General features: G+C 49.1%; 6 non-coding genes across 6 annotated transcripts; 3 read left to right on the top strand and 3 right to left on the bottom strand.

The window, feature by feature from the left end:
* The first annotated feature begins 1,608 nt into the window (after nucleotides 1–1,608).
* TRNAK-CUU (transfer RNA lysine (anticodon CUU)) lies at nucleotides 1,609–1,681 on the top strand. The gene has a single exon. It is a non-coding gene; the product is annotated as a tRNA-Lys (tRNA).
* A 306-nt stretch (nucleotides 1,682–1,987) lies between these two features.
* On the bottom strand, nucleotides 1,988–2,058 carry TRNAG-GCC (transfer RNA glycine (anticodon GCC)). Its single transcript has one exon. It is a non-coding gene; the product is annotated as a tRNA-Gly (tRNA).
* Nucleotides 2,059–2,735: 677 nt separating this feature from the next.
* TRNAK-CUU (transfer RNA lysine (anticodon CUU)) lies at nucleotides 2,736–2,808 on the top strand. The gene has a single exon. It is a non-coding gene; the product is annotated as a tRNA-Lys (tRNA).
* Nucleotides 2,809–11,521: 8,713 nt separating this feature from the next.
* TRNAG-GCC (transfer RNA glycine (anticodon GCC)) lies at nucleotides 11,522–11,592 on the bottom strand. The gene has a single exon. It is a non-coding gene; the product is annotated as a tRNA-Gly (tRNA).
* Nucleotides 11,593–12,649: 1,057 nt separating this feature from the next.
* On the bottom strand, nucleotides 12,650–12,720 carry TRNAG-GCC (transfer RNA glycine (anticodon GCC)). Its single transcript has one exon. It is a non-coding gene; the product is annotated as a tRNA-Gly (tRNA).
* Nucleotides 12,721–14,122: 1,402 nt separating this feature from the next.
* TRNAQ-CUG (transfer RNA glutamine (anticodon CUG)) lies at nucleotides 14,123–14,195 on the top strand. The gene has a single exon. It is a non-coding gene; the product is annotated as a tRNA-Gln (tRNA).
* The last annotated feature ends 13,364 nt before the right edge of the window (nucleotides 14,196–27,559 follow it).

Here is a 27,559-nt window from a genome sequence, read left to right as displayed (position 1 = left end):
TCGTCATTATTCCCCCAACCGTCAGCTTACAAGTCCTCTTCCCATCCTGAACAGACAAAAAAATCAACAAAACATAGAGACCTTGAATAGAGCAATAAAAGTAAACAACCTTTCAATGGAAGGCCCAAGACGCGTGGAAACCAACGCATAATTTCACTCCTCCGCCTGACAACAGCTAACATGGACATTTGCATCCAGAATGCAATTATACTAGGAAGGAGTTAGTCAAGGAGCAATGGAAGCAAGACTACCCATTTCGAAGAACAGGCCAAATAACAAAATCAGGACTGCTGAATTGGCCGGGAATCGAACCCAGGCCTCCCGCGTGGCAGGCGAGAACTCTACCACTGAACCACCAATGCTTGACGGTAGCCGGCTTGATGCTAATGGCTCCTGCCGGACTCAGGGGCCGGACTGGGAGGTTGCCCACTGATGCCATCTCTATCCTTCTGAATAGCCCCAAACTACACCGAACCCGGCTAGCTCAGTCGGTAGAGCAAGAGACTCTTAATCTCAGCGTCGTGGGTTCGAGCCCCATGTTGGGCGGCGGTTGGTTTCATTTCGTCATTCTTCCCCCAACCTTCAGCTTACAAGTCCTCTTCCCATCCTGAACAGACAAAAAAATCAACAAAGCATAGAGACCTTGAATAGAGCAATAAAAGTAAACAACCTTTCAATGGAAGCCCCAAGAGGCGTGGAAACCAACGCATAATTTCACTCCTCCCCCTGACAACAGCTAACATGGACATTTGCATCCAGAATGCAATTTTACTAGGAAGGAGTTAGTCAAGGAGCAATGGAAGCAAGGCTACCCATTTCGAAGAACAGGCCAAATAACAAAATCAGGACTGTTGCATTGGCCGGGAATCGAACCAAGTCCTCCCACGTGGCAGGCAAGAATTCTACCACCGAACCACCGATGCTTGACGGTTGCCGGCTTGATGCTAATGGCTCCAGCTGGACTCCTGGGCCGGACTGGGAGATTGGCCACCGATGCCATCTCTATCCTTCTGAATAGCCGCAAACTGCAACTATACTGAGCCCGGCTAGCTCAGTCGGTAGAGCATGAGACTCTTAATCTCAGGTTCGTGGGTTCAAACCCTAACGTTGGGCGGTGGTTGGTTTCTTTTCGTCATTCTTCCCCCAACCGTCAGCGTACAAGTCCTCTTCCCATCCTGAACAGACAAAAAAATCAACAAAACATAGAGACCTTGAATAGAGCAATAAAAGTAAACAACCTTTCAATGGAAGGCCCAAGAGGCGTGGAAACCAACGCATAGTTTCACTCCTCCCCCTGACAACAGCTAACATGGACATTTGCATCCAGAATGCAATTTTACTAGGAAGGAGTTAGTCAAGGAGCAATGGAACCAAGGCTACCCATTTCGAAGAACAGGCCAAACAACAAAACCGGGACTGTTGCATTGGCCAGGAATCGAACCCAGGCCTCACGCGTGGCAGGCGAGAATTCTACCACTGAACCACCAATGCTTGACAGCTGCCGGCCTGATGCTAATGGCTCCTGCCGGACTCAGGGGCCGGACTGGGAGGTTGGCCTCCGATGCCATCTCTATCCTTCTGAATAGCCGCAAACTGCAATTAAACCGAGCCCGGCTAGCTCAGTCGGTAGAGCATGAGACTCTTAATCTCAGGGTCGTGGGTTCGAGCCCCACGTTGGGCGGTGGTTGGTTTCTTTTCGTCATTCTTCCCCCAACCGTCAGCGTACAAGTCCTCTTCCCATCCTGAACTGACAAAAAAATCAACAAAACATAGAGAAGTTGAATAGAGCAATAAAAGTAAACAACCTTTCAATGGAAGGCCCAAGAGGCGTGGAAACCAACGCATAGTTTCACTCCTCTCCCTGACAACAGCTAACATGGACATTTGCTTCCAGAATGCAATTTTACTAGGAAGGAGTTAGTCAAGCAGCAATGGAACCAAGGCTACCCATTTCGAAGAACAGGCCAAACAACAAAATCAGGACTGTTGCATTGGCCGGGAATCGAACCCAGGCCTCCCACATGGCAGGCAAGAATTCTACCACTGAACCACCAATGCTTGACGGTTGCCGGCTTGATGCTAATGGCTCCTGCCGGACTCAGGGGCCGGACTGGGAGGTTGGTCACCGATGCCATCTCTATCCTTCTGAATAGCCCAAACTACACCGAGCCCGGCTAGCTCAGTCGGTAGAGCAAGAGACTCTTAATCTCAGCGTCATGGGTTCGAGCCCCATGTTGGGCGGTGGTTGGTTTCGATTCGTCATTCTTCCCCCAACCGTCAGCGTACAAGTCCTCTTCCCATCCTGAACAGACAAAAAAATCAACAAAACATAGAGACCTTGAATAGAGCAATAAAAGTAAACAACCTTTCAATGGAAGGCCCAAGAGGCGTGGAAACCAACGCATAATTTCACTCCTCCCCCTGACAACAGCTAACATGGACATTTGCATTTAGAATGCAATTTTACTAGGAAGGAGTTAGTCAAGGAGCAATGAAAGCAAGGCTACCCATTTCGAAGATCAGGCCAAACAACAAAATCAGAACTGTTGCATTGGCCAGAAATCAATCTCGGGCCTCCCGCTTGGCAGGCGAGAATTCTACCACTGAACCACCAATGCTTGACGGTTGCCAGTTTGATGCTAATGGCTCCTGCCGGACTCAGGGGCCGGACTGGGAGGTTTGCCACCGATGCCATCTCTATCCTTCTGAATAGCCCCAAACTGCAATTACACCGAGCCCGGCTAGCTCAGTCGGTAGAGCATGAGACTCTTAATCTCAGGGTCGTGGGTTCGAGCCCCACGTTGGGCGGTGGTTGGTTTCTTTTCGTCATTCTTCCCCCAACCGTCAGCGTACAAGTCCTCTTCCCATCCTGAACAGACAAAAAAATCAACAAAACATAGAGACCTTGAATAGAGCAATAAAAGTAAACAACCTTTCAATGGAAGGCCCAAGAGGCGTGGAAACCAACGCATAATTTCACTCCTCCCCCTGACAACAGCTAACATGGACATTTGCATTTAGAATGCAATTTTACTAGGAAGGAGTTAGTCAAGGAGCAATGAAAGCAAGGCTACCCATTTCGAAGATCAGGCCAAACAACAAAATCAGAACTGTTGCATTGGCCAGGAATCGATCTCGGGCCTCCCGCTTGGCAGGCGAGAATTCTACCACTGAACCACCAATGCTTGACGGTTGCCAGTTTGATGCTAATGGCTCCTGCCGGACTCAGGGGCCGGACTGGGAGGTTTGCCACCGATGCCATCTCTATCCTTCTGAATAGCCCCAAACTGCAATTACACCGAGCCCGGCTAGCTCGGTCGGTAGAGCATGAGACTCTTAATCTCAGAGTCGTGGGTTCGAGCCCCACGTTGGGCGGAGGTTGGTTTCTTTCCGTCATTCTTCCCCCAACCGTCAGCTTACAAGTCCTCTTCCCATCCTGAACAGACAAAAAAATCAACAAAACATAGAGACCTTGAATAGAGCAATAAAAGTAAACAACCTTTTAATGGAAGGCCCAAGAGACGAGGAAACCAACGCATAATTTCACTCCACCCCCTGACAACAGCTAACATGGACAGTTGCATCCAGAATGCAATTTTACTAGGAAGGAGTTAGTCAAGGAGCAATGGAACCAAGGCTACCCATTTCGAAGAAGAGGCCAAACAACAAAACCAGGACTGTTGCATTGGACGGGAATCAAACCGGGGCCTCCCGCATGGCAGGCAAGAATTCTACCACTGAACCACCAATGCTTGACGGTTGCTGGCTTGATGCTAATGGCTCCAGCCGGACTCAGGGACCGGACTGGGAGGTTGGCCACCGATGCCATCTCTATCCTTCTGATTAGCCTCAAACTGCAATTAAACCGAGCTCGGCTAGCTCAGTCGGTAGAGCATGAGACTCTTAATCTCAGGGTCGTGGGTTCGAGCCCCGCGGTGGTTGATTTCTTTTCGTCATTCTTCCCCCAACCGTCAGCGTACAAGTCCTCTTCCCATCCTGAACAGACAAAAAAATCAACAAAACATAGAAACCTTGAATAGAGCAATAAAAGTAAACAACCTTTCAATGGAAGGCCTAAGAGGCATGGAAACCAACGCATAATTTCACTCCTCCCCCTGACAACAGCTAACATGGACATTTGCATCCAGAATGCAATTTTACTAGGAAGGAGTTAGTCAAGGAGCAATGGAAGCAAGGCTACCCATTTCGAAAAAGTGGCCAAACAACAAAACCAAGACTGTTGCATTGGCCGGGAATCGAACCCGGGCCTCCCACGTGGCAGTCGAGAATTCTACCACTGAACCACCAATGCTTGAAAGCTGCCGGCTTGATGCTAATGGCTCCTGCCGGACTCAGGGGCCGGACTGGGAGGTTGGCCACCGATGCTATCTCTATCCTTCTGATTAGCCTCAAAATGCAATTAAATCGAGCCCAGCTAGCTCAGTCAGTAGAGCATGAGACTCTTAATTTCAGGGTCGTTGGTTCGAGCCCCACGTTGGGTGGTGGTTGGTTTCTTTTCGTCATTCTTCCCCCAACCGTCACCGTACAAGTCCTCTTCCCATCCTGAACAGACAAAAAAATCAACAAAACATAGAGACCTTGAATAGAGCAATAAAAGTAAACAAGCTTTCAATGGAAGGCCCAAGAGGCGTGGAAACCAACGCATAGTTTCACTCCTCCCCCTGACAACAGCTAACATGGACATTTGCATCCAGAATGCAATTCTACTAGGAAGGAGTTAGTCAAGGAGCAATGGAACCAAAGCTACCCATTTCGAAGAACAGGCCAAACAACAAAACCAAGACTGTTGCATGGGCCGGGAATCGAATCCAGGCCTCCCGCGTGTCAGGCAAGAATTTTACCACTGAACCACCAATGCTTGTCGGTTGTCGGTTTGATGCTAATGGCTCCTGCCGGACTCAGGGGCCGGACTGGGAGGTTGGCCACCGATGCCATCTCTATCCTTCTGAATAGCCCCAAACTGCAATTACACCGAGCCCGGCTAGCTCAGTCGGTAGAGCATGAAACTCTTAATCTCAGGGTCGTGGGTTCGAGCCCCGCGGCGGTTGGTTTCTTTTCGTCATTCTTCCCCCAACCGTCAGCTTACAAGTCCTCTTCCCTGTCGTACTTACCAGCGGCACAATGTGGGGTATTTCGTTCCCCTGTGTGCTGGTAGGACAGGCGGAATTTTAATTAGCCATGTATTAATTTCACATGGCTCGTTCCCTTTAAGAGGACACAGATACCTCCCCCTGTGCGTTTTTTTCTGTCCTGTGTAAAGGATCGGACAGCTGGGGAGGACTCTGTGTCCTCCTAAAGAGAAAAAGAGTAAAGAAAGAGTAAAGAAGAAGTTTCAGCTACTTACCTGCTCAGGTGTCTTTAGTGATGCACTCTGCCCCGTTTGACTTCTGTGTCAGTCGTGCAATGAGAAAGGGTAAGATTAAGGTTGCTTATTTTATGGTTTACCCACCTCCCCCCCTCAATGCTACCTCCTGTTCCCCGGCATCCAGTCTTTCTGGGCTTCGGGAGCCGCGCGCAGCCAGCCGGCGTGTACGCGCGGCTCCATGAGGGGGAACTTCCGGCTTCGCGGAACCTTTCCTCTGCCTAGGAGGGTTCCGGCCGGTCGTTCAATAGTGTGACACCGGCAACTTCCGGTTTTCGGCATTCGCCGCTCCGGGACCACGCGAACAGCAGCGCTGTACACTAGAGGTCCTCAGGAACTTAAAGGTAGGTGCCAAAAGTAGTTGGCTCGGGGGGGGGGGGGGGAGCGTGTCTTAAAGGGGCTAAGAGTGTCATTAAGGGCAAAAAGGAACGGAGCTCGCTTTTTTGGTTAGGCCATGCCCCTTCCGGGTACGGGGCTGTAAAAGGGGGCAGGTTGCTTCCCTCATTGCCTGCTAGTTTAATCCCTAGCTGTTTCTGCGCTGTGGCTTGTGGTTACCGCTTCAATTGCATTTATTCTACTGCAAACTCTGCTGAAGTTTGGTAAGTGGTCTGCAGAAGCTGGGTGAGTCTCCTTATATGGTTCCTGATATGTACTCCTTTGATGTTCTCCGTATCCTATGCTTAGGTATCGCTGAAAGCTAGTTTCTATTTGTCATGTCTTCCTCTTCTACCCCTCCCGGGGACCAAGTGAGACGGAAGAAGTCTTCTAAAAGGAGACACCTGGCTTGCATTGAATGTGACGTTCTACTACCTGATGGTAGGTGCGGTTTTTTTCGTCTATTAATTCTCCCAATGGTGGGAGCATCCTGAATGTCATTGTTTTGCCTTTAGGCTATGACTGGTCACGCTGCCAGCAATGCAGGGGACCTCTGCGGGAGGAACCCGTTACCAGTGATATGGTAGCATGGGTCAAGGAGTACATGGTGAGTACGGTTGCCGCAAAGAGGGGAAGGGTCCCCTCTGGCTTCTAAGTATCCTTGTGTTTTTTGCAGGATGATTCTTTAAAGGATATCCGTACTTCACTGGCTCAGCTCACCAAGAAGAAGCGCGTGGAGAGGCGTTCTGCTTCACTGCCCTCCCTGGAGCGCCTCCAGGTGGAGGATGTGTCCATATCATCGGACGATCAGTCCTCCTGTACCAGCAGACCAATTTTCCACTGGGAGAAGACTAATAAGCTGCTGAAGGCCATCCGGTCGTGGGACCAGGTTGGCGAGGGGGAAGCCTCTGCGTCCACCTCTGGAAAGCGGAGGTTTTTTCAAGTGGACGTCTCCATGGCCAGCTTAATGGAACAAGAGTGGAAGCAGCCGGAGAAGGCTTATGTCACCACCAGGGCTTTCAAAGCAGTGTATCCGATTGATTCCTCCCAGCTGGACCGCTGGGGTCCGCCACCCAAGGTGGATTTAGCCATCTCTAAGCTCTCCCGTCGCACTGTCGTGCCCATCGATGACGGGTCAAACCTTCAGGATTTGCTTGATAGGAGGGTGGATTCAACACTCAAGAAGGCGTATTCGTCTGCTTCAGCCCAGGCGACGGTGGGCATCGCCTCAACGGAAGTAGCTGATAAGCTTCAAGCCCGGTTGGACCGCCTGGAACGGGATATCGACTCCGGGGTCAACAGGGACGACATCCTGGCATCCATGGGGGAGATCCGTCTCGCTACGGATTTCCTGAGAGAGTCAGCAAGACAGCAGGTGAAGCTGGCTTCCAAGGCCATGGCCCTGAATACCGCCGCCAGGAGGCCCTTGTAGCTCAAACCTTGGCGAGCTGATGTCGCCTCCAAGTTTTCTTTGTGTTCCCTCCCCTTTCAACCTGGGAAGGTTTTCGGCCAGGGGCTGGACGACCTGATGGAAGGGCTGGCTAATGGTAAAGGCAGGTCACTACCACAAGAGACCAGAGGAAGAAGGCCTCCCCCTTCTAGGGGTCGCGGCTCCACTTCTCAATACAGGCTTCAACAGGGTAACCAGAGACGCCCCAGATACCGTCCGAAGGGGGCGGGTCGGGGGATCCCCAAGGAGGACCCTAAGAAGAAGGGGTTTTGAGGAGACGCCGCTCTCTGTGACCAGCTCTCCCGTAGGAGGGCGCCTTTCAAAATTCCTTGTGGCATGGCATCTTCACATTCTGGATCCATGGGTCCTTCAAGTTGTTCAGCGAGGATACGCAATAGAGTTCTCCCATCCTCCTGTGGACCATTTCATCACTACGCGGGTTTTACCAGCCCTACAACAAGACTGCCTGGAGGCTTCCGTGGCAGAATATCTCTCAAAGGGGGCCCTGGAAAGGGTCCCTCCTTCAGAAGTGGGACAAGGAGTTTATTCACCCGTGTTCTTGGTTCCAAAGTCCACAGGAGGGTGGCGGATGATCATAGATCTTCGGTTCCTCAACCTCTTCATAAAGGAAAAACCTTTCAGGATGGAGTCCATAGACTCAGTAACCAGCTTCCTATTGCGCGACGAGGTCATGGTCACCCTGGACTTGAAGGATGCCTACTTACATATCCCCATCTTCCCGCCACACAGGAAATATCTACGTATAGCCGTTCTTATGGCTGGTCACAGAGAGCATCTACAATTCACTGCTCTGCCATTCGGCATATCGTCAGCTCCGTACGTATTCACCAAGATGGTCGCCCCAGTTGCCGCCGCCCTCAGACTTCAAGGCCTCTTCGTGGTTCCCTACCTCGACGACTGGCTTATAAAAGCTCAGTCTACTTCAATTCTCCATCACCACCTCCAGATAGCCATCTCCTTCCTCCAGGAGTTGGGTTGGCTGATCAATTGGGAGAAGTCAGAAATAGTGCCATCCACCCGGAAGAAATTCCTAGGGTTTGTTCTGGATTCCCAGAGCATGCAGATTATCCTATCTCGTCCAAGGCGAGCAAAAATAGAAGCTTCGGTTCGGGGCCTTCTCAGGTCCCGATGGGTCACCATTCGCACCGCCATGCGGGTCCTAGGCCTGATGTCTTCTTCAGCCAAGGCGGTCCCTTGGGCTTTATGGCACTTGCGTCCCCTTCAGATGGAAGTGTTGAGAGCCTGGAACGGATCTCCACGGGGACTGCACAGGAAGATCTGCCTTTCTCCCGGTACCCGTGTTTCCCTCAGATGGTGGAGACACCTGAAAGACGGAAGGTCCTCGGTTCAACCTCGTTGGACCCTGTTGACAACAGATGCGTCCCATACGGGATGGGGAGCCTACCTAGACGGCAGGACTGTCCAGGGTCTGTGGAGGAATCCAGAGGTAGGAACCTCCAACCTGAAGGAGCTAAAAGCAGTCTATCTGGCGCTGAAGTACTTCGCCCCCTTTCTCGGAGGGAAGGCAGTCAAGGTCCGGTCAGACAATATGACGACGGTAATATACTTGAACAAACAAGGCGGCACCAGGGTTCCAGCTCTACTGAGAGAGGCGAACTTGATCTTTACGTGGGCAGAGAAGAATCTGACCCACCTATCCGCTGTTCACATCAAGTGCTCCCTGAACATAGTAGCGGATTAGTTGAGTCGGGGTATCCCTGTATCAGGAGAATGGTCTCTCAATCAAGACATATTCCATCAGATTGTCCAAGCATGGGGCCTTCCAGATGTCGACCTCATGGCAACCCGACTCAACGCCAAGGTGGAGACCTTCTGTTCTCTGTACCAGGAGGACAATGCCTTGGCAGTGGATGCCCTGTCCATCCCATGGAGGTTCAGGCTGATATACATTTTCCCTCCAGTTTCCATCATACCCAAGGTATTGATGAAAATCAGACAGGACCAAGTCTCGGGAATTGCCATAATCCCGTTCTGGCCGAAAAGGACTTGGTTTGCCCAGCTCATGTGGATGAGTCAAGGCAGGTATTGGAGGCTTCCCCCCCTCCCAGATCTGGTGACACAAGGAGAGCTGAGACACCACGATCTGAGGAGATTCAATCTGACAGCCTGGAGGTTGACCAGTCCCTATTAAGGAATAGAGGACTGTCTCAAGGCGTCCTAAGGACTTTAGCCAGCGCCAGAGCCACCTCGACCAATAAGAATTACCGTAGAATCGGTAATATTTTCCAGGCCTGGTGCACGGATCACGAAGTGGACTCCTCCGATCCCCCTGTGGGGGCGATCCTGGATTTCCTTCAGGACGGCCTAGACAGAGGGCTTGCAGCTTCTACCCTGAAGGTACATGTAGCCGCTCTGTCCGCCTATCTGGGGAGGCGGTTGTCTCAGGATCCTTTAGTATGCACCTTTATCAAAGGGGCAACTAGGCTGAGACCAGCAGTATCTGTTCCGGTCCACCAATGGGACTTCAACAAGGTCCTAACGGCACTTTGTGTTGCTCCATTCGAACCTCTGGAGGAGGTGGATCTAAAGTGGCTGACCTATAAGGTGTCTTTTCTCCTCGCTATCACCTTGGCAAAAAGAGTAGGGGAGTTTCAAGCACTCTCATCGGAAGCTCCTTATATTGCCTTCTTTGAAGACCATGTTCAGTTGAGATTTCTGCCAGGATTCAGGCCTAAAGTTTCTTCTAGGGCGAATGTGAGTCAGCTCATTTGCCTGCCAATCTTTTTTCCAGTGCCCACTTCCCCTGAGGAGAAGAAGTGGCATACCCTAGATTTAGTCCGGAACCTGCAGATTTATCTTCAGTGCACACGCACTTTCAGGAGATCTGAGAACTTGTTAATAAATTATGTAGGGGGCCATAAGGGCCGCAAGGCTTCTAAGGCAACCATCTCTCGCTGGGTGAAGGAAGCAATCAAGTTGGCGATTGTGAATCAGAACTTACCACCGCCGACCATCCTAAGGGCCCATTCGACGCGGGCAGTATCGACCTCTTGGGCAGAAGTCAAGGCTCTCGCCTTGGACCAAATTTGTGCAGCAGCATCCTGGTCTTCAGAATTGACTTTTGTGAAGCACTACCGACTTGATGGCTCAGAAGCTACTGCCTTCGGGCGCACTGTATTACATTCTGCTTGTATTTAATGTCCCACCCTTATGGGGATTACTGGCTATTTCCCCACATTGTGCCGCTGGTAAGGACGACAGGGAACGAAGGATTATGTAGATAATCTTGTTTCCCTTAGTCCTAACAGCGGCACAAGGATCCCCCCCTATTGTTGTTTATTTTGGAATGTATGTATTATTACTTGTTATTTACGCACAGGGGGGAGGTATCTGTGCCCTCTTAAAGGGAACGAGCCATGTGAAATTAATACATGGCTAATTAAAATTCCGCCTGTCCTACCAGCACACAGGGGCACAAAATACCCCACATTGTGCCACTGTTAGGACTAAGGGAAACAAGATTATCTACATAATCCTTCGTTCCCATCCTGAACAGACAAAAAAATCAACAAAACATAGAGACCTTGAATAGAGTAATAAAAGTAAACAACCTTTCAATGGAAGGCCCAAGAGGCGTGGAAACCAACGCATAATTTCACTCCTCACCCTGACAACTGCTAACATGGACATTTGCATCCAGAATGCAATTTTACTAGGAAGGAGTTAGTCAAGAAGCAATGGAACCAAGGCTACCCATTTTGAAGAACAGGCCAAACAACAAGATCAGGACTGTTGCATTGGTCGGGAATCAAACCAAGGCCTTCCACGTGACAGGCGAGAATTCTACCACTGAACCACCAATGCTTGACTGTTGCCGGCTTGATGCTAATGGCTCCTGCCAGACTCAGGGGCCGGACTGGAAGGTTGGCCACCGATGCCATCTCTATCCTTCTGAATAGCCCCAAACTGCAATCACACCGAGCCTGGGTAGCTCAGTTGGTAGAGCATGAGCCTCTTGATCTAAAGGTCGTGGGTTCTTTTTGTCATTCTTCCCCCAACCGTCAGCTTACAAGTCCTATTCCCATCCTGAACAGACAAAAAAATCAACAAAACATAGAGACCTTGAATAGAGCAATAAAAGTAAACAACCTTTCAATGAAAGGCCCAAGAGGCGTGGAAACCAACGCATAATTTCACTCCTCCCCCTGACAACAGCTAACATGGATATTTGCATCCAGAATGCAATTTTACTAGGAAGGAGTTAGTCAAGGAGCAATGGAACCAAGGCTACCCATTTCGAAGAATAGGCCAAACAACAAAACCAGGACTGTTGCATTGGCCGGGAATCGAACCCAGGCCTCCCGCGTGGCAGGCGAGAATTGTACCACTGAACCACCAATGCTTGGTGGTTGCCGGTTCGATGCTAATGGATCCTGCCGGACTCAGGGGCTGGACTGGGAGGTTGGCCACCGATGCCATCTCTATCCTTCTGAATAGCCCCAAACTGCAATTAAACTGAGCCCGGCTAGCTCAGTCGGTAAAGCATGAGACTCTTAATCTCAGGGTCGTGGGTTCGGGCCCTGCGGTGGTTGGTTTCTTTTCGTCATTCTTCCCCCAACCGTCAGCTTACAAGACCTCTTCCCATCCTGAACAGACAAAAAAATTCAACAAAACATAGAGACCTTGAATAGAGCAATAAAAGTAAACAACCTTTCAATGGAAGGCCCAAGAGGCGTGGAAACCAACGCATAATTTCACTCCTCCCCCTGACAACAGCTAACATGGACATTTGCATCCAGAATGCATTTTTACTAGGAAGGAGTTAGTCAAGGAGCAATGGAACCAAGGCTACCCATTTCGAAGAACAGGCAAAACAACAAAATCAGGACTATTGCATTGGCCAGGAATCGAACCCAGGCCTCACGCATGGCAGGCGAGAATTCTACCACTGAACCACCAATGCTTGACGGTTGCCGGCTTGATGCTAATGGCTCCTGCCGGACTCAGGGGCTGGACTGGGAGGTTGGCCACCGATGCCATCTCTATCCTTCTGAATAGCCCCAAACTGCAATTAAACCGAGCCCGGCTAGCTCAGTCGGTAGAGCATGAGACTCTTAATCTCAGGGTCGTGGGTTCGAGCCCCACGTTGCACGGTGGTTGGTTTCTTTTCGTCATTCTTCCCCCAGCCATCAGCTTACAAGTCCTCTTCCCATCCTGAACAGACAAAAAAATCAACAAAACATAGAGACCTTGAATAGAGCAATAAAAGTAAACAACCTTTCAATGGAAGGCCCAAGAGGCGTGGAAACCAACGCGTAATTTCTCTCCTCCCTCTGACAACAGCTAACATGGATATTTGCATCCAGAATGCAATTTTACTAGGAATGAGTTAGTCAAGGAGCAATGGAACCAAGGCCACCCATTTCGAAGAATAGGCCAAACAACAAAACCAGGACTGTTGCATTGGCCGGGAATCGAACCCGAGCCTCCCACGTGGCAGGCGAGAATTCTACCACTGAACCACCAATGCTTGGTAGTTGCCGGTTCGATGCTAATGGATCCTGCCGGACTCAGGGGCCGAACTGGGAGGTTGGCCACCGATGCCATCTCTATCCTTCTGAATAGCCCCAAACTGCAATTAAACTGAGCCCGGCTAGCTCAGTCGGTAAAGCATGAGACTCTTAATCTCAGGGTCGTGGGTTTGGGCCCCGCGGTGGTTGGTTTCTTTTCGTCATTCTTCCCCCCAACCGTCAGCTTACAAGACCTCTTCCCATCCAGAACAGACAAAAAAATTCAACAAAACATAGAGACCTTGAATAGAGCAATAAAAGTAAACAACCTTTCAATGGAAGGCCCAAGAGGCGTGGAAACCAACGCATAATTTCACTCCTCCCCCTGACAACAGCTAACATGGACATTTGCATCCAGAATGCATTTTTACTAGGAAGGAGTTAGTCAAGGAGCAATGGAACCAAGGCTACCCATTTCGAAGAACAGGCAAAACAACAAAATCAGGACTATTGCATTGGCCGGGAATCAAACCCCAGCCTCACGCATGGCAGGCGAGAATTCTACCACTGAACCACCAATGCTTGACGGTTGCCGGCTTGATGCTAATGGCTCCTGCCGGACTCAGGGGCTGGACTGGGAGGTTGGCCACCGATGCCATCTCTATCCTTCTGAATAGCCCCAAACTGCAATTACTCCGAGCCCGGCTAGCTCAGTCGGTAGAGCATGAGACTCTTAATCTCAGGGTCGTGGGTTCGAGCCCCATGTTTGGCGGGGGTTGGTTTCTTTTCGTCATTCTTCCCCCAACCGTTAGCTTACAAGTCCTCTTCCCATCCTGAACAGACAAAAAAATCAACAAAACATAGAGACCTTGAATAGAGCAATAAAAGTAAACAACCTTTCAATGGAAGGCCCAAGAGGCGTGGAAACCAACGCATAATTTCACTCCTCCCCCTGACAACAGCCAACATGGACATTTGCATCCAGAATGCAATTTTACTAGGAAGGAGTTAGTCAAGGAGCAATGGAACCAAGGCTACCTATTTCGAAGAACAGGCCAAACAACAAAATCAGGACCGTTGCATTGGCCGGGAATCAAACCCGTGCCTTCCACGTGGCAGGCAAGAATTCTACCACTGAACCACCAATGCTTGACAGTTGGCGGCTTGATGCTAATGGCTCCGGCCGGACTCAGGGGCCGGACTCAGGGGCCGGACTCAGGGGCCGGACTCAGGGGCCGGACTCAGGGGCCGGACTCAGGGGCCGGACTCAGGGGCCGGACTCAGGGGCCGGACTCAGGGGCCGGACTCAGGGGCCGGACTCAGGGGCCGGACTCAGGGGCCGGACTCAGGGGCCGGACTGGGAGGTTGGCCACCGATGCCATTTCTATCCTTCTGAATAGCCCCAAACTGCAATTACACCGAGCCCGGCTAGCTCAGTCGGTAGAGCATGAGACTCTGAATCTCAGGGTTGTGGGTTCGAGCCCCATGTTGCGTGGTGGTTGGTTTCTTTTCGTCATTCTTCCCCCAACCATCAGCTTACAAGTCCTCTTCCCATCCTGAACAGACAAAAAAATCATCAAAACATAGAGACCTTGAATAGAGCAATAAAAGTAAACAACCTTTCAATGGAAGGCCCAAGAGGCGTGGAAACCAACGCATAATTTCACTCCTCCCCCTGATAACAGCTAACATGGACATTTGCGTCCAGAATGCAATTTTACTAGGAAGGAGTTAGTCAAGGAGCAATGGAACCAAGGCTACCCATTTCGAAGAACAGGCCAAACAACAAAATCAGGACTGTTGCATTGGCCGGGAATTGAACCCAGGCCTTCTTCCCCTTCCCGTAACATTGCATTGGCCAGGAATTGAACCCTGGCCTCCCACATGGCAGTCAAGAATTCTACCAGTGAAACACCAATGCTTTACAGTTTCCACTTTGATGCTAACGGCTCCTTCTGGACTCAGGGGCCGGACTGGGAGGTTGGCCACCGATGCCGTCTCTATCCTTCTGTATAGCCCCATAATGAAGTCACATCGAGCTCAGCTAGCTTAGTCGGGAGCGCATGAGACTCTTAATCTCAGGGGCGTGGTTCAAGCCCCGCAGTGGTTGGTTTCTTTTCGTCATTCTTACCCCAACTGTCAGCTTACAAGTTCCCTTCCCATCCTGAACAGTCAAAAAAATCAACAAAACAAAGAGACCTTGAACCTTTCATTTTCCTTCTAACAATCAGCTTACCTCCTTTCCTATCTTGAATAGACTAAAGAATTCACAAAAAAAAGAATCCTTGAACATACCAAAAAAGTGAAAATCTTTACAGTGGACTTGTCATGTAAATAAACTCATCTCTAAGCATTAGGGTTCATTCACACAGAGATAAATGGTGAGGATTTTGGTGTGGAATTTCAGCGCTGAAAAAAAAATCCTCCATTGCTAGCAGAAAAAACAACCCATTAAAGTCAATGGGAGACTTTTTTTTAGTGCTGAAATTCCACACCAAATTCCTCACCTCCATCCTCCATTCCTGCATCATAGATTATACTGGTGCCAGGAAGACTGGAGAGTAGACACCCAAAACTTCTTGCGAGGGAGGAACTTTTACAAAGGCCCCCTTCTCCAGATATTCCAGAATGGAATTTTCAAGTATAACCTGCTTCAGTGCAGGAAGAGAGCGGGTTGTGATGAATCTGTCTTGTGGTAGATGAAGAAAATTGACCACATAACCCTGCTGTATTACCTGTAAGACTCAAGGCCTTTGATCTTCTTCTGCCAGAAGGTAAAAAAATGGGAGAGGCATCCCCCAACAGGTGTATTTGCTGCTGCAGGAGGCAAGAAGCTGGCAACAAAAGGCAGGTTTCTTTCTGTCCCTTTCCTTGGGGAACTTACATCCAGGTGCAGTGACCCAGAGCGGCCACTGATAGTGAGTTAGGGCCCTTGTGCACCTGTGGCCAGTAGCTTACCCCTGGGCACTGCTCCCCAGCACCTCTGTGGCACCCCTGTCAGTATTTAGGCAGATGTATCTCTCTTTTATATAGGTTCTGATGTACTTTGCATTATAAATGTATTGTTATGTACTGTCACTTTAAGTTTCCTGTGTCTGCTAAACATGTGAGTTGTGAGCACCAATCCCCATCCAGTCCTCTCCCTGGGAGGAGCGACCATCCTCTCAGGTCGGCAGTCTAGACCTAGAGTCTAGGGAAGGCAGACATCCTTGCCAGTAGCCCTTAGCTCCTGTGTAGGCCTCAAGCCTGAGGTCTAGGCACACTGGCTTCTCTGAAGTTGCAGTGAGACTGCAGGTCTCAGCCGAGACCCCTGACAAGCTGAACTCCGGGTCTGGAAGATATAGCCCGCCGGTACAGCTGGGCTGAAGTGCCTGCACCCCTGAAATCAACTCCTGCACCTTCTACCTCTCCGGACAGAGCCCTGCGAGCTGTGGAAACTCTGCAAGGTCTCCTACCTCCCTAAAGTATTGTGCATACTGTTTGCCAGGAGGGGCAACTACTTCAAGGACCCTCCTGCCTTGCTAGTGGCCTTTCATCGTTCCCCGAGCCAATGCACCCCGACATCACCAAACGTGGGTCTTTATCCGTAACGAGCCAAGTTACGAAGCCGCAGTTATCGTCGTCTCCCACAAGGGCTGGCCTGTCCTATCATCTACTCTCCTACTGTCTTTGAACACCTTCACATTGTTAATAGCAACCGTCCTCCCAACTACTGCTAAGGGACATAAGGATTGGTGATTGGTGCCTCACTTAACTCTTCAGTGCCTGTACTGGACTTTGTCACATTGCACTGTGAACCTGCTGCTGCAAAGCACTGTAAGACTGTCGCTTTCTTCAGTAAAGTTAACCTGTTCACCTTAACCCTGTGTGGTCGACTGTTACCCTGCACATCGCACCTGGGTGAATGGAAGAGTGGAAGGGTTGTGGATAATCAGGGATACACCGGGACACCACTCTGCCCAAACGTGACAACACTACATTGCCCGTTGCCCCTGGTTACCACACTGGGCCTATGGACTGATATCTAGCTTGCCTCTGATATTGAAGCGTAGACTGAGGGGGCTGCTGACAACTTCTGCCCTGGCCAGATGTTTTTGCTTTTCCTCTAAAAGACTGCGGAAGGTACTTATCATTTTATTTGCAAGACCTTCCCTTATGTCGCTCAGGCCTCTACCAAAAAGTTTGCCTAGCTCAAGGGATAGGAAGCAAATGTTATACTTGGATACATTGTCCATTCTCCAAAACTTTAATCATAATAGCCTTCTAGCAGCAGTAGAGAGGGCCATAGATTTGGCAGCCATCTTGGCTCGGTGTATGGAAGCTTCCACTAGATATTCTGCCAACAAAGAAACCACACCAATAAAGGATAATAGATATAATAGATCATCTCTAGAGACTCCAGAGTCATTGTCCTTTTCCAGTTGGGCCAGGTCACGAAACAGCTTATTCGCTACCTTATTGGAAGCGATTCCCAGAGAATCTTGAGCAGAGGCCAAGGAATAAATTCTCCTAAGGGGGAGTTCACACGGTGTAACGTGCCGCGTGATGTGGCACGTCTACGCCGCGGGACCCTTTGCGTGCCGTACACGCTCCCATTGATTTCAATGGGAGCGGGTATCGTATGTGCCGCGCTAGTTTGCGGCCGTGATTTTGCGGCCGCATCATCACGGCCGCAAACTAGCGCAGCGCATACGATACCCGCTCCCATTGAAATCAATGGGAGCGTGTACGGCACGCAAAGGGTCCCGCGGCGTAGACGTGCCACATCACGCGGCACGTTACACCGTGTGAACTCCCCCTATGGGTATCCTTCATGCGACTATCTATAGAGTCTTGGAGATTGGAGTCATCTTCTGCCGGCACCACCTTACAACAGGACAATTTAGCTACTGACATATCCACCTTAGTCGGGGGACAAAAACAATCCTGCTTAGACTCAGCAATGGAAAATAGGGTCCTAAATCTCCTGGATAAAATAGGTGCCTTTTTGGGATGTCTCCACTTCCCTGTCATAGCTTTATCCAGTGTCTTGCCCACTTAGGGTGCATTCACACAGAGTAAAATGGAGTGTAATTTGGAGTGTAATTTTTACACGTGTAAAAAATGTACACGTGTATTTTGGAGCGTTTTTTTACATGTGGCATTTACGGAACGTTTTTTGGAGCGTTTACGTGTGTAGAAAAACACGCTCCAAAAACGCTCCGTAAACGCCATGTGTAAAAAAACGCTCCAAAATACGCGCTTAAATTTTTTACACATGTAAAAATTACACTCCAAATTACACTCCAATGTAATTTTTAGGGTGCATTCACACGGAGTAAAATGGGGTGTATTTTGGAGTGTAATTTTTACACGTGTAAAAAATTTACACGTGTGTTTTGGAGTTTTTTTTTTACACGTGGCGTTTCAGGAGCGTTTTTTGGAGCGTTTACTGAAGCGTTTTTTTTACACGTGTAAAATGCTCCAAAAAACGCTCCTGAAACGCCACGTGTAAAAAAAATTTTAAAAAAAACACTCCAAAATGCACTCCATTTTACTCCGTGTGAATGCACCCTTACACGTGTAAAAAATTTACACGTGTATTTTGCAGTGTTTTTTTTACACGTGGCGTTTCAGTAGTGTTTACGGAGCGTTTTTTGGAGCATTTACACGTGTAAAAAAACGCTTCCGTAAACGCTCTGTAAGCGCTACTGAAACGCCACGTGTAAAAAAACACTCCAAAATACATGTGTAAATTTTTTACACGTGTAAAAATTACACTCCAAATTACACGCCATTTTACTCCATGTGAAAAGGCCCTTAGAAGGCCATAGGCTCCCTATTGGTGGAACTAGAGGCTTCCCCAAGTTCAACTTCTCGGTTCCTTGACTGGATGGACTACAGCAGCCTATGCATCCTTTCCAAGGAAAAAAGAGGACTTATATCTGCACTCTCTCGCAATCCCAAACAGCTATTTACCACCTTCAACTGCTCCGTCCTCCTGTGTCCCCTCCGACATCACTAACCTCAGCTGACGACTTTGCCTCTTACTTCAAAACTAAAATCGACACCATCAAAGACAGTCTCACCCTACTCCCCTGACAACCCCTCTACCCAACTACTTGCTGCTCCTCATCCCTCTCCACCATCACTGATGAAAAACTCTCCTCCCTAATCTCTAAATCCCACCTCACTTCCTGCGCACTTGACCCGATCCAGTCACATCTGATCCCCAAACTCACAGAAGTCATTACCCTGGTCCTAACCCATCTCTTCAACCTATCCCTAGCCAATGGATCCTTCCCCTCCGCCTTCAAACACGCCATAGTCACACCCATACTTAAGAAACCATCCCTCGACCCGTCCTCTCCAGCCAACTATCGTCCCATCTCACTGCTCCTGTGAGCCTTAAAACTGCTTGAGCAGCACGTCCACTCAGAACTCTCCTCCTATCTCTCATCCAACCTGCTCTTTGACAGACTACAGTCAGGCTTCAGACACTGTCACTCCACTGAAACTGCTCTAACAAAAGTCACTAAGTGACCTGCTAACCACCAGAGCCAAGCACCATTACTCTGTCCTCCTCCTCCTTGACCTCTCCTCTGCCTTTGACACAGTCGACCACTCCCTCCTGTTAGGGGGAGTTCACACGGAGTTACGTGCCGCGAGATTTGGCACGTAGACGCCGCGGGACCCTTTGCGTGCCGTACACGCTCCCATTGAGTTCAATGTGAGCGGGGATCATATGCGCCGCGCTAGTTTGCGGCCGTGAATAAATGCACGGCCGCAAACTAGCGCGGCGCATACGATCCCCGCTCCCATTGAACTCAATGGGAGCGTGTTTGGCACGCAAAGGGTCCCGCGGCGTCTACGTGCCAAATCTCGTGGCACGTAACTCCGTGTGAACTCCCCCTTAGAAATTCTCTCATCCCTTGGTATCTCAGACCTGGCCCATTCCTGGATCAACTCATACCTCACCGACTGCACATTCAGCATCTCCCAATTGCACACCACCTCCTCACCACGCCCTCTCTCTGTAGGTGTCCCCCAAGGCTCTGTCCTAGGACCCCTGCTGTTCTCCATCTACACCCTTGGCCTGGGCCAGCTCATAGAATCTCATGATTTCCAGTACCATTGCTATGCTGATGACACCCCATTCACACAGAGTAACGCTAGGTGTTTTTTATGCTTATTTTGTGCTTATTTTTACGGCTGTAAGGGTGCATTCACACGGAGTAAAATGGAGTGTAATTTGGAGTGTAATTTTTACACGTGTAAAAAATTTACACGTGTATTTTGGAGTGTTTTTTTTACATGTGGCGTTTACGCGTATAAAAACCGCTTCCGTAAACGCTCCGTAAACGCCACGTGTAAAAAAAATATGCCAAAATACACATGTAAATTTTTTACACGTGTAAAAATTACACTCCATTTTACTCCGTGTGAATGCACCCTAAAAAGATGTTTCCATTGAGTTCTATAGAAAAATACGTCTGTTTTTTGCGTCCGTTTTTTTACGGACGTATTTTACTATAGAACTCAATGGAAACGTCTTTTTACAGCCGTAAAAATAAGCACAAAATAAGCATAAAAAACGCCTGCTGTTACTCTGTGTGAATGGAGCCAATACATCTCTGGACCAGACATTACCTCTCTGCTGGCCAGAGTTCCAGATTGTTTAACGGCTGTAGCCTCCTTCCTCTCATCCCGCTTTCTCAAACTCAATATGGAGAAAACAGAGTTCATCATCTTTGCCCCACCCCGTATGGCCCCTCCACGCGACCCATCTATCAAAGTCAACGGAACCACATTTACCCCTGTCCCACAGGCCCAATGCCTTGGAGTAACACTGCACCCCGAACTATCCTTCAATTCACACGATCAAACCCTCAACACCTCCTGCCGCCTCCAACTCAAAAACATCCACCAAATCCGCTCCTTCCTCACCCCTGAAGCGGCTAAGACGCTCATCCCGGCCCTCATAATCTCCCGCCTAGATTACTGCAACACCCTTCTCCATGGACTCACAGCTAACACCCTTGCCCCCCTCCAGTCCACCTTAAACTGCGCTGCTCGCTGATCCACAACCTGTCCCCTCCATATATCTCCAACCTAATCTCCCACTATCTGCCCACACGTAAACTCAGATCCTCCTACTCCGCTCTGCTCTCATCCGCTCCTCACACAACCGTCTCCAAGATTTCTCCAGTGCATCCCATATACTCTGGAACTCCTTACCAAGACACATAAGACTGACCCCCACAATCACAGGCTTCAAGAAGGCCCTGAAGACTCACCTATTCAGGAAGGCCTACAACCTCCAATAACACTATCACCCCAGCACCATCTGAACTGTCTTCCCCCTCTCCTTCTGTCTCTACCCCCCATTCCCTCATAGATTGTAAATAGAGATGAGCGAACACCGTTCGATCGAATATCAGGCCGTTCGATGTATTCAATGCCAATCGAATACCAGGCCGCAAACACAGTAAAAATTTGTATCCCCTCCCACCTTCCCTGGTGCTTTTTTTTGCACCAATAACTGCGCAGGGGAGGTGGTAGAGGAACTACGACAATGTAGGAATTGAAAAAAATTGGAAAAACCCATTGGTTGCCGAAAACATGTGACCTCTGATTCATAAGCATAGTGTCGGCCATCTTAGTCTCATTTTCGTTTTGGAGTGATAGGGAGAGCTTGTTCTCAGTGTGAGAAACAGATTGTAGTGTTTTATAGGCAAGAAAAAACAGCTCTTTTCAGAGCTACACTGCAGGAACACTGTATACATACAGTGAAACTGCAAATTATGCAGCAGGGTAGCAGCTGGGGACGTGGGCGAGGAGATGGACGTGGACATGGATATCCAGCTGTGTATCCAGTCCACAGTCCAGGTACTGGAAAGGGGCTGCCAGCAGTGTCCCTCGACAGTATGAGCAGGGGACGTGGGCTAGGACAAGGAAGTGGATATCCAGTCCACAGTCCAGGTACTGGAGAGGGGGTGCCAGCAGTGCCCCTCGACAGTAGCAGCAGGGGACATGGGCGAGTACGTGGATATCCCGCTGGGTATCCAGTCCACAGTCCAGGTACTGAAGAGGGGCTACCAGCACCCAATTCACTCATCCTCCTCCTCCAAGGGCCTGCAAAATAATTTTTTAGGGCTCCCCCCAAGGGCCTGAAAATTTCTGTTTTAGGGCTCACCCCCAAAGGCCTGAAATCTAATTTTTTAGGGGTCACCCCAAGGGCCAAAAAATAAAACACTGCTACTGCATGGCTCTAGTCACACCAAGGGCCAAAAAATAAAACACTGCTACTGCATGGCTCTAGTCACACCAAGGGCCAAAAAATAAAACACTGCTGCTATAAGGGTCTAGTCACCCTAAGGGCCAAAAAAATAAAACACTGCTGCTATAAGGCTCAGCTCGCCCAAAGGACCAACCAATCTCTGCTGGTGCAAGGCTGAACTAAGTTAAAGGGCCTAAAACGTCACCTCAAGGGCCTCGATCTCTGCTGGCAGGTCAGCTTAAGGGCCTCTAACTTAATTTGAAGGGCTCACATTAAGGGCCATAAAAGTGAATTTTGGAAGGTCTTACCACATCACACACACACACCCACAATGACGGTTCAGGGTGGGTACTGATGGATTTCCCATTGCCTATTCCATCTGTGGTTGTCATGGGCAACGTGATTTAAAGGGGTGCTTGTTAATGTTTGTTTAGCTTAAATTTGGGTTTCTGTCCGTCCATTTGGGGAGTAAAGAAGGTTTCCACTTTGATAGAGGTTTTTTTGAGTGTGGAGAGAGTGTAGTTGATAGGCTGTGATGTTGGGGTAAAACTGTGACTTGGGCTGGTTAGATGCCCCCAGACATGCTTCACCTGCTGTCCCAGTTGCATTGCAGAGGTGTTGGCATCATTTGCTGAGGTGTGATAGTGGAATTGGTGACCCTCCTGAGTTGAATGGTGGGATCCCCTAAAACGAAGCATTTTCTCCCATAGACTATAATGGCGAATATTTTACTGTTCGCTCATCTCTAATTGTAAGCCCTTGCGGGCAGGGCCCTCTACCCACTGTGCCAGTCACTGTTAGTTTTATATCTGCCTGTGTATTTTGTGTACTGTATGTAACCCCCAAATATAAAGCACCATGGAATTAATGGTGCTATATAAGTAAACAATAACAATAATAAGATTTTCCAAAGTGTCTTCATTCGACCAGTGTGTTTCATTGAGCACCTGAAATTCCTCCTCTGATGGAATCAGTGCCGCACCTCCCATGAGGCGACCTGAAGCGAGCGCTTCGGGCGGCACTATGCCAGGGCCTCAGGGAGGGCGGCATTTTTGCTTCCTTAAGCCAGTCCAGGACAAGCTGTCCTGGACTGGCTTATCACCGAGCGGTGGTTTGGGGAGGCCACTGAAGCAGCGCTGCTCCGGCAGCCTCCCCTCACGCTCAGGCAGAGAGCAGGCAGTCTCCGGGCCTACTCTCTGCCGGCGAACGGCGCTAAGCTCCGCCCCTTCACGTGGCCACGCCCCCGACCCGCCCGGCCACGCACCCACTCCGCCCCCTCCTCCGGCGGGGGGGGGGGGGGGGCGGCTTTCTGCAGTTAGCCTCGGGCGGCGAAAGGAGCAGGCTCACCCCTGGATGGAATTGACAGAGAATTTCTCTCAGTACGAGGCTTCTTAGAGATCTGAGAAATCAAGTCCCAGATCTCCTTCATGCTCCATGAGCCACAATTACGTCCGTATGGGCGGTTCCTCAGATGGGTTCCCACGGCATTGGCAGCAGTGAGTGTAGTCATACCATCAGGCAGAGGGATGTTGCACTCTGTACAAGCAAGATGTTTCATCTTGGAGGACCTTTTCCTCCTGTAGTCGCCGCTGCCCCCAAAGCAAAGGAGAACATCTATAAAAGAGAAAGTGTCAGAACAGTAAGTTTGACAGCAACAGGAAATCAGAAAAAAATGCTGGAGTAATAACCTGAAGATGGAATGTGTGTGTGTGTGTGTATACATATATATATATATATATATATATATATATATATCTCCCTATATTATAAAAATGAATTTCTGTCTGTCTGTCTGTCTGTCTGTCTGTCTGTGCTCTAATGCGAACCAAACGACTGGACCGATCTTCACCAAATTTGGTACAGAGACACTTCAGGTATCCGGGAAGGTTTAAGACGAGACTCCAACTCGCTCGGACGCACCGTTGCTGAGATACAGCATTCCAAACACAGTGTCCCCCCCACCTTAGCCAATACAAACCTGCAAGACTTTCACTCATATTCCAACTGCAATACACACGGTCACTCCACATACACAATACAACACTGATATCCAAACTGAGATACACGCATCAGAGGATTAGATACACAGATCAGCACACAGTATCACACGCCAGAGGATTAGATACACACGTCTGCACACAGTCCCACAAACCAGAGGATTAAATACGCACTTCTGCACACAGTTCCACATACTGAAGGATTTGATACGTGCATCTGCACACAGTTCCACATGCTGAAGGATTAGATACAGGCGTCTACATACAGTTCCACACTCCAGAGGATTAGATACGCGCATCTGCACACAGTTGTACACACCATAGGATTAGATACACGCGTCTGCACACAGTACCACATGCAGTAGGATTAGATACGCGCGTCTACACATAGTTCCACACGCCGAAGGATTAGATACGCATCTCTTCACACAATACCACACAAGGGAGGATTAGATACGTGTGTGTGCACACAGTACCACACTTTGGAGGATTAGATACATGCCTCTGCACACAGTACCACAAGCCAGAGAATTAGATACGCGTTTCCGCACACAGTATCACACGGGGGAGGATTAGATACGCGCGTCTGCACACAGTACCACACGGGGGAGGATTAGATACGCGCGTCTACACACAGTACCACATGCCGGGGGCTTGGATACGTGCGTCTACACACAGTTCCACATGCCATAGGATTAGGTACGCGCCTCTTCACACAATACCACACAGGGGAGGATTAGTTACACGTGTCTTCACACAGTTGTACACGCCATAGGATTAGATACAAGCGTCTGCACACAGTAACACATGCCGTAGGATTAGATACGCGCGTCTACACACAGTACCACATGTCGTAGGATTAGATACGCGCATCTACACACAGTTCCACACTCCAGAGGATTAGATACGCGCATCTGCACACATTTGTACACACCATAGGATTAGATACACACGTCTGCACAGAGTACCACATGCCGTAGGATTAGATACACGCGTCTACATACAGTTCCACACTCCAGAGGATTAAATACGTGCGTCTGCACACAGTTGTCCACGCCATAGGATTAGATACACGCGTCTGCACACAGTACCACATGCAGTAGGATTAGATACGCGCGTCTACACATAGTTCCACAAGCGGAAGGATTAGATACGCGCCTCTTCACACAATACCACACAGGGAAGGATTAGATATGTGTGTGTGAACACAGTACCACACTTTGGAGGATTAGATATATGAATCTGCACACAGTACCACATGCCAGATAATTAGATACGCATCTCAGCACACAGTACCACACGGGGGAGGTTTAGATACGCGCGTCTACACACAGTACCACATGCCATAGGATTAGATACGCCCGTCTACACATAGTTCCACACGCCGAAGGATTAGATACGCGCCTCTTCACACAATACCACACAAGGAAGGATTAGATACGTGTATCTGCACACAGTACCACACTTTGGAGGATTAGATACATGCCTCTGGACACAGTACCACAAGCCAGAGAATTAGATACGCGTTTCCGCACACAGTATCACACGGGGAGGATAAGATACGCGCGTCTGAACACAGTACCACACGGGGGAGGATTAGATACGTGCGTCTACACACAGTACCACATGCCGGGGGATTGGATACGCACGTCTACACACAGTACCACATGCCATAGGATTAGATACGCGCGTCTGCACACAGTACCACATGCCGGGGGATTGGATACGCGCGTCTACACACTGTTCCACACGCCATAGGATTAGATACGCACCTCTTCACACAACACCACACAGGGGAGGATTAGATACACGTGTCTTCACACAGTTGTACACGCCATAGGATTAGATACACACGTCTGCACAGAGTACCACATGCCGTAGGATTAGATACACGCATCTACATACAGTTCCACACTCCAGAGGATTAGATACGCACATCTGCACACAGTTATACACACCATAAGATTAGATCCACACATCTGCACACAGTACCACATGCTGTAGGATTAGATATGCGCGTCTACACACAGTTCCACACGCCAAAGGATTAGATACGCGCCTCTTCACACAATACCACACAGGGGAGGATTAGATACATGCATCTGAATACAGTACCACACTTTGGAGGATTAGATACATGCATCTGCACACAGTACCACATGCCAGATAATTAGATACGCATCTCAGCACACAGTACCACACGGGGAGGATTAGATACGCGCATCTGCACACAGTACCTCACGCCAGGGATTAGATACACCTGTCTGCACACAGTACCACACGTCAGAGGATTAGATACACGCGTCTGCACATAGTACCACATGCTGTAAGATTAGATATGCAGTTCTGCACACAGTTTCATTTACCGGAGTATTAGATACACACATCTGTACACAGTACCACACCAACAAGGATTAGATACTTGCGTCTAAACACAGTACTGCATGGGGAAGGATTAGATACAGCTTTACTCCAGGTATCCATAACAACTGATCACAGGTTTTTCACTGACATCCAAAATGAGATACACATAATCACATGACGCTTATGGACATACACAAAAACAACATACAAAATACACCAGTGCAAAATTGGACAATTCTTATGGGGCCACTACACAAACATAAAATGTAATATACCCGTGCGAAGCCGGGTCCTCCCTCTAGTATATATATATATATATCTCCCTATCTTATAAAAATGAATTTCTGTCTGTCTGTCTGTCTGTGCTCTAATGCGAACCAAACGACTGGACCGTTCTTCACCAAATTTGGTACAGAGATACTTCAGGTATCCGGGAAGGTTTAAGACAAGACTCCAACTCGCTTGGACGCACCGTTGCTGAGATACAGCATTCCAAACACAGTGCCCCCCCCTTAGCCAATACAAACCTGCAAGACTTTCACTCATATTCCAACTGCAATACACACGGTCACTCCACATGCACAATACAACACTGATATCCAAACTGAGATACACGCATCAGAGGATTAGATACACAGATCAGCACACAGTATCACACGCCAGAGGATTAGATACACACATCTGCACACAGTCCCACAAACCAGAGGATTAAATACGCACTTCTGCACACAGTTCCACACACTGAAGGATATGATACGTGCATCTGCACACGGTTCCACATGCCGAAAGATTAGATACAGGCATCTACACACAGTTCCACACTCCAGAGGATTAGATACGCGCATCTGCACACATTTGTACAAACCATAGGATTAGATACACGTGTCTGCACAGAGTACCACATGCCGTAGGATTAGATACACACGTCTACACATAGTTCCACACTCCAGAGGATTAGATACGCGCATTTGCACACATTTGTACACACCATAGGATTAGATACACGTGTCTGCACACAGTACCACATGCAGTAGGATTTGATACACGCGTCTACACATAGTTCCACACGCCGAAGGATTAGATACGCGCCTCTGCACACAATACCACACAAGGGAGGATTAGATACGTGTGTGTGCACACAGTACCACACTTTGGAGGATTAGATACATGCCTCTGCACACAGTACCACAAGCCAGAGAATTAGATACGCGTCTCCGCACACAGTATCACACGGGGGAG

The sequence above is a fragment of the Leptodactylus fuscus genome, chromosome 6 (genome assembly GCF_031893055.1).
Source record: "Leptodactylus fuscus isolate aLepFus1 chromosome 6, aLepFus1.hap2, whole genome shotgun sequence".
Classification (NCBI taxonomy): Eukaryota; Metazoa; Chordata; class Amphibia; order Anura; family Leptodactylidae; genus Leptodactylus; species Leptodactylus fuscus.
This window is presented reverse-complemented; position numbering and strand designations above follow the sequence as displayed.